Below are 7650 nucleotides of genomic sequence, written 5' to 3'. Positions count from 1 at the left end.
CAACACTCAATCATTTGCGTAATGATTTTCCCTCCACAGTAAAAACAGCTGACACCAGAATCAACTTCACCATTCGCTTCTTTCTTTGGTTCTTCAACCTTCGGCTCCTCTTTCGCTTTTTAAGAGCTATAGATTCCCTGCCAATTTCGGTTTTTGTTGGTAGGGAACTTCTTCTTGATGAACCTCCGGGGGTTTGACACCATCATTTCATAATCTTCAGATGTCAGATCGTAGTCTCCTAGATTCAAAGCTTCTTCTTCTTCTGCTGCGCTCTTACCTTTAGACAGAAGGGCCAAGGACCCCAAGTTTGAAACCACGCTCTTTTCTTGCAACACAATCTTTTCCTGGGATTTTAGAATCCCCACAAGTTTTGCCAAAGAGTATGATTTGAACTGTTCATGTGCTTTAACCGTCGACACAACCGCTCTCCATTCGGGTCTTAGGCCATTTAAGAAGGTGACCTTCTGTTCGATGAGCTTTCTTTCTATGCCATGTTTGATCATCTTACTAAGAAGATGATTGAACCGATCAAACGTTTGTGTAACAACCTCTTCTAGCTTCTGCTTGAACTCTCCGAATTCGGAGAGAAGTAGGGTTTGAATTGAGTGCTCCAGATCTTCATCTGTTAAATACAGTTCTTGCAGCCGATCCCAGATTTCCTTTGCTGTACCACATGAACTTACTAGCCGAAACATGTCGGATTGAAGGACGAATCGAATTAGTCGCAATGCCTTAATGTTGCATTGGAACTTCTCCTTTTCATCCTGAGCGACGTCCTTCACATCTTTTAACAGATCATTGTACTCCTTCTGAGTTTTAATGATTCTTGAAGTTTTTGAGTGAGTGAATGGGCCATTTGTGATTGCTTCCCATATCAGATACCCGTTATCTTCCAATCCAATAACGTAATCTTCAAAATGGTGCGTCCACACTTCATAGTCTTGAGTATAGAGGATTGGGATCTTGGTTGTTGATACGATGTTGTTAGAGATGTTGATGGGATTGGATTGAGAATCGTCCATGCTTGATCGTTTAACCTGTTATAAGATCAGACGTTGTAATACATAATATTAGGGCAAGATTAATAATTAATGAGATACATCAATTATGGAGTGACGATTCAATAATATCAATGAATGCGGAATGAACCCTAATCACTTCTATGACAGAAGAGATGTGTATGAATTACACAGCCTCCTGCTCTGATACCAATTGATGAGTTGAAAATCTCTTTGATCGTTTAGATCATACACAGGTTAATCAGAATAATGTAAACAAAATAACAAACAAGAGAATGAATCAAGAATGAGCTGAATGATTCAATAGATTCATGCCTCAGCAGAGCTCAATGAAGAACTTCCGCTGTAGATGCTTTTAGGGTTACAATCGACAAAATAATAATCACTCTTAATGATTGACTAAAACGTTACGTACAAATATGCATGCAAGCATCTATAAATACTTAAACCCTAATAATTAAATCACGGATGGACAGGCCCAATCCGGATACAAAACTGGGCTATGGACCGAGCCCAATACGCAACACATAAAGGACCCAACATCTTCACTAGATAGTGTACATGAAACTTCACATGATTGAGAACATGAAACTTCATTGACCGGAAGGTTTACAGAACTCATTGTTTTTCCACATTTCAAAGCGTCAAGCTCTTTAATTACATCAGCAATACTAAGACGATTGAGATATTTTGTCTTCTTGATGACAGCTACGCTCATATCTCACGATTTTGGAAGTGAATTCAATAGCTTTTTGTTTATCTCAGATTTGGTCAAGAAGACCCCAGCTATATTCATCTCAGTAGTGAGTGTGGTAAATCGTTGCAACTGAGCCTCCATGGTTTCTCCGGGAATGTAGTTGAACATGTTGAAATTTTGTCTTAACATATACTGACGATTCTCTTTCATGTCTTCAATTCCCTTCTTGACCTCAAAAGCCATTAAAAGCACAACTCGAAGCTAAAATAAAACATAAACGTCAAATTTAAAAATGCCCTTTTTTTCTCAAAAATCAACCTTAAAAGTCAAATTTCAAAAGTCAAACTCAAAAGTCAAACTTAAAAGTCAAACCGAAAAAATAAATTTGAAAATTTAAAAGTCAAACGAGAAAGTCAAATGTCAAACTTGAAAGTCAAAGACAAAATTTTAAGAAAGAAAAGAAAATCAAAAATAAAAGTCAAAAACTATATTTTATTATTATTATTATTATTTCTTTTATTATTATTATTATTATTATTATTATTATTATTATTATTATTATTATTATTATTATTATTTTATTTTGGATGAAAAAGGAATTTAAAAGAAATTGAATTTTGGGCTGAAAGTGACAAATTTGCGAAATAAGGAACCGAACAGGACTGCTTTTGAATTAAATTTCGAAGGAGGATATCATCTTCAGTGTAGTTGAGCTGGTAACGTGCTTGGTTTTGTTCTCAGGAAACCCGGGTTCGATCCTAGGCACCTTCAACTTCGCTTCCTTTTTACTGATGCGAGGATGTTGAGTGCGAGGCTTGCTAAACGAGGTTGCTGAGCGTGGGAGGTGCGAACCGGAAACGAGCTAGACCAAGCCGCAAACTCCAGACCGTGAACCTCGGACCGTGAACTCCGAAACCCTAGCCGCCGATGCAAACTCTGCCACCCCCTCGTAGGTTTCGACCAAAAACAGTGATTTTTGCCATTTTTGCTCCAAACTCAATCAAAAACCCGTTTTTATGAAAAATGCAAAGAACACCCCCCCCCCCCCTTAATATTCAAAGATCTATCCAAAAACGCAAAAAACTTTCGAAAATAAGATCAAATAATGCTCTATATCTGATAAAATTGACTGATACAATCCAAGCTCTGATACCAATTGTAAGACCCCAAAATGCTTGTGTATCAATCAGATTCGTTTGATGGTGCGGAATCCCAATCAAACGAATGATGCCGGATCAAATAGAAGAAGAAGAAGAAGAAGAAGAAGAAGAAGAATCTTGAATATATTGATGATATGAATTAAGTTCCTTGCATAAGATTCACACACACAAAATGCTTTCTTCTTCTCTCTAGATTCTCTCTTCTCACGTTCATCAAAAAACTTCCTCACACCCTAACACCTATATTTATACATAAGAAACATGGGCTTAGTGAACATGAGCCGTAACTGGGTTTACGGTCATAAACCTATTCATGGCCGTAAATACAACCGTAAACATGTATACGGCCGTAAACACCAAGTTGTTTACAGTCCAAGACACAAAAATACATTTTTCTAGAAAAGTAAAGTATAAACCATATTTTTGACCCAACAGTGGATACCAGTTATATGAAATCAAAACAGGATGGACCTTTGAATAAGTGACCCTAACTCGAACTTCACAACCAAACAAGGAACAGGAAGCAAAGCATAGATCAAAGATTCTAAGTCTAGGACACCTTAGTCAAATATAACCTTAGCGTATCCACTTAGCAACTATTGACCTACAAGTAAAGACCTTTTTAGTTCTAAAATAAGTAATTATAGTAACACAAAATAATCCTATAGTATTTTCAGTTCATGTTATGTTTCAATTGTTCTCATTGTAGTAGTGTTGGTAAGTTTTTAGACTTGTTGCAACCTCACGACCATTTTTGGGCATATGCTAATCATTTCTCGGACCAACATAGTGTTGGAATAGTGTCTAAGGCTATAACTATATTCGGTGGTGCGTGGTCCTTTTGGGTTGCCTTCACCATAGCAACTTGAAGGATGATTTATTAAGAGAGAGTAAATATTATAAGGAATAATATTTAGCTATTTGATTAATATAAGTCATAAATTAATTGGTATTAATTTGGTGACTTAAAGAGATTAATTAAATAAGAGGGTATAAACTGTCAATTGTTTGATAGTTAGACTTTAGACTATGAATCCATTAGGATACACCTTGGACGGATTCTAAGAGCTTTAGGATAGCTCAAAATCGTCCATAGGGTTATCTATGGAATGGATTTGGATAGCCTTAAGAGAAGATTATCCAATTAGGGTTTAGGGTGAAACCCTTAAGGAGTCTAATAGTATAAATAGACCCTATGGATGAGGGAATTCGACACACAACCTTAAGCAAGGAACCTCTGGTCGAATTCCTCCCCTCTCCTCTCTCCTAAATCATCTTGCTTGCTATTGGTGTTTGTAAGCCATTAGAGGAGTGACAATTGTGACTCTAGAAGCTCCAAGACAAACAAGATCAATATGGGATTCAAAGGTATGATTCTAGATCTATTTTAATATTGTTGTTTAACCTAATTAGCCATTAGAAGTCTTGGATTCAAAAGCATGTTTATTAGAAAGCCTAGATCCAAGCAATAGGGTTTTGCATGCGCACATAGGAAAGTTCTTATGGCTAAAACCCAACACATAGTTGATCAGGGTATGTTATTCCCAAAACTAAACATACATCCCCAAGCCTACTTGTGATGTTCAACAATCGTAATACTTTTGTTCTATCCTAGTGACACTGATTTTAATATGAATGCAGGTATGTATACCTAGTTAAATATTTTATTATTTAAAAGTATAAACTCTTGGTCAGAGTATTTTAATCCCGTTGGGTTTATAGTTTGTATATCTTTTATGGGTTGATATATTCGATTCACTATAAACAATGCTCTAATACCAATCTGTCACACCCCAAAACCAGAATGACGGAAACGTTCTGGGGCGGAGAACATCATGTACAGTATCACAACAAAACATAATAGTAAACAAGCAACAACATCATCCGTTGAATTAATAATATAATTCAACACAAGTGTGTTCTGGGTATAGTTTATAAGACACCAAAAATGAATAATTAAAATAAAGACAAATCTGAAAGTGCTCCGTCTTCTCAAAACCTGCCATTGGTACCTGTCTACTGATGACTTGAGAATACAAGTTATTTTGAAAGAGTTTATCAGCATTAAAGTTGGTGACTTCATAAGTATTTAGTGTCATTTGTTTGTATAAGTTTGAAGCAAATGTTTGAAATAGTGTAATGTAAATTCCTAGAAAATCCTATATTTTCTATTGAAATACAGTCTTCTACCAAGACCCGACTGTTCTAAATATTTGTTCTCTTGTAAAAGTATGAGTTTTTCCCTCATAGTTATCATTATCAAAATATAGTTTACATTATCATTTATGTGAAAATATCACAAGTTAAATGCAATAGGGAAAATAATGTAGTACTGTAGTATGTATATAGTAACTACGGTTGTACTAACTACCTTAAATCCATTATTAATTAAGGTAAAATGTAATGTGTTGTAACCATACTAATTGACTAGTGGAAACACGATGCTGAAATACGTCGAATAGTAATCACATTCATCACCCATAGACCTACAGGTCCCACTGTAGCTAGCAGCAAGGTGTAGGATGGTCAGTCCAGTATAGATCTATACACAAATTCACGCTCTCCCTCTAGGAGACTCTAGTTACAAAATGAGCCACAGTAGTGATGATGTGCCATGAAGTAGTGTCTCACATTCATGTTATAGTATTCTTGTATATGTATAGTATGGTCTCTCTATATAGTGTATAGTATGTTCTCTTAGTTTCTCATCATAGTATGTTCTTTATGTTTCTCATAATAGTAAGTTTGTATTGACTTATGTATGAACTATCTCATGTATTTTCTTTGTTCTTAGTAATAGTGAGTAGTAATCTCCTAAACTATACCTATTATAGTTTGCTAGTAATATTGTTTAAATGACTAAGTATGTTTATACACCTTTGCTACCGAAAGGTGTTGTAATTGAGGTAAAAGCTTTGATATCTATACATGTATACATAATATATAACTAAGGATCAAACGACACTCGGACAAACAGCAGGGTACTCTAAATCCACAACCAAACAACGAACAGGAAATAAAGTGAGTTATCAGTCCTAAATGTTTGCAACCTTATTTATATTGCTATATCTGCATAGACATGGCTTTAACAATATATAAGTTTAAAGAGTTTAAAGGAAAGGTTTAGTATAAATAACAACTTTGATAAAGAGTTTAGTATGTAAAAGAGTGGATAATATGTTTTGAAATAGATTTGTTTGATAAACATTTTGAAGTATAAAATCCAATGTTTGATAGTTATTAATCACATGTGATTGATTTTACAACTATAATGTTTCAACTTGTATTCCCTCCCCCCCCCCCCCCCCCAAAAAAAAGCATTTAAAATCATTTAAAAGGTAGATTAAGGGGTATGCACTCACCTGTAGTGAGTGATTTGGATGAAAGTGTGGTATAGGATGCTAGGTGTCAAATGAAGACTTGAGCACACACACAGACCCTATTTAGCATATAATGACAAATATATTTATAAGATAAGTGTTTAATCAACTAAAAATGTAAAGGAAACCACCCTAGGACATAGAAATCACATAGATTTGAAGGGTACGAATCATATATGATTGGATACTAAGGGTGTATGGACACACTAAGGAGTTTACGGCCCAAATGGCATGACCAAGGGAGTTCACGGACATGAGTTTACGGACACAATGAGTTTACGGTTGTAAACTCGTGATGAAAAGTGCCAAATGGCGTTTTAAAGGGCTTTCAAGCATTGAGGAAGGTTTCTAGGTTCATGTCCAAGCCTTATGAGGAGTTTAAGGTCCAAATATACTTCAAACTAGGGTTTATGGCCAAGGCGGATGCTCTTGGCCGTAAACACCTCATGTTCTTGGGAAATGGATGATTATAAGGCTAGAGATCAAGAGTTTTAACTAGATAGTAAGTATATAAGAGGGTACTTATGGTTTTGAAGCCTAGAAGATTAGATTTCGGCCCAAAGAACTTATGTGTTCTTGATGTTCTTGAGGATCTAGAAGATCTAAACCCAAAACAATGGAATTCATGGATGAATTCAAAGGAGATTCAAGGATAAGAGATGTATTAACACATAGATGGAAAAAATCACCTACATTTTTTAGGGTTTTGAAGCAAGATCCTATGATACTTGAGAGAGATTTCGAGTTTCTAGACTTGGGAATGGTAAAAGTGAAGAAAAATGGCCAAGTTTCACACTTGTAGCATAAAGTTTACGGCCTCCATGGGTTTACGGCCGTAAACCCATGTTTCCTAGCCGTAAACTCCTCATTAAGGGGGTTTATGGCTTGTTTGATGGTTTTGAACTTCGGTTGACACATCCAAACGCTTAATCCTTTGATGTGCTAGGCTTAGAATGTTCAAATAGACTCTTAAACAGTTCTAAATGTAAGCAGACACAAGTCTGACTTTGATTGAATTGAATGATTGTACAAGATTGAAATTTCAGGTTGTCACAATATGTTGGGCTTTGATACCTAGTTTGACCTTTGGGCCTTGAGCTTGAACAAGCTAAGATGGGGGTAAAGTAGAGTTTTACCCAAGCATGGACTTATGATTTTTGTGTTGGGACCCAATTATTAATTGGGCGACGTTTGATATTGACAGTTTGAGAATCTGTCAACCAGCAGCTGGGATTGGGTCTGCGGGACTTCAACAGTGTGAGGTGAGTTACCTTCCAGTAAGGGTGGGTCTAAGGCACCAATGTTGCCCCACCAGTAGGTGATTATGTTTGAGATAGTTGTCGTTGTGATAATTATCTGGTTACCATTATTTGATATGCTTATTGTGCTAGTAT

The sequence above is a fragment of the Lactuca saligna genome, chromosome 5 (assembly GCF_052625555.1).
Source record: "Lactuca saligna cultivar CGN05327 chromosome 5, ASM5262555v1, whole genome shotgun sequence".
Taxonomy (NCBI): Eukaryota; Viridiplantae; Streptophyta; class Magnoliopsida; order Asterales; family Asteraceae; genus Lactuca; species Lactuca saligna.
The sequence above is the reverse complement of the archived record's forward strand: the minus strand, read 5'-3'. Positions refer to the sequence as shown.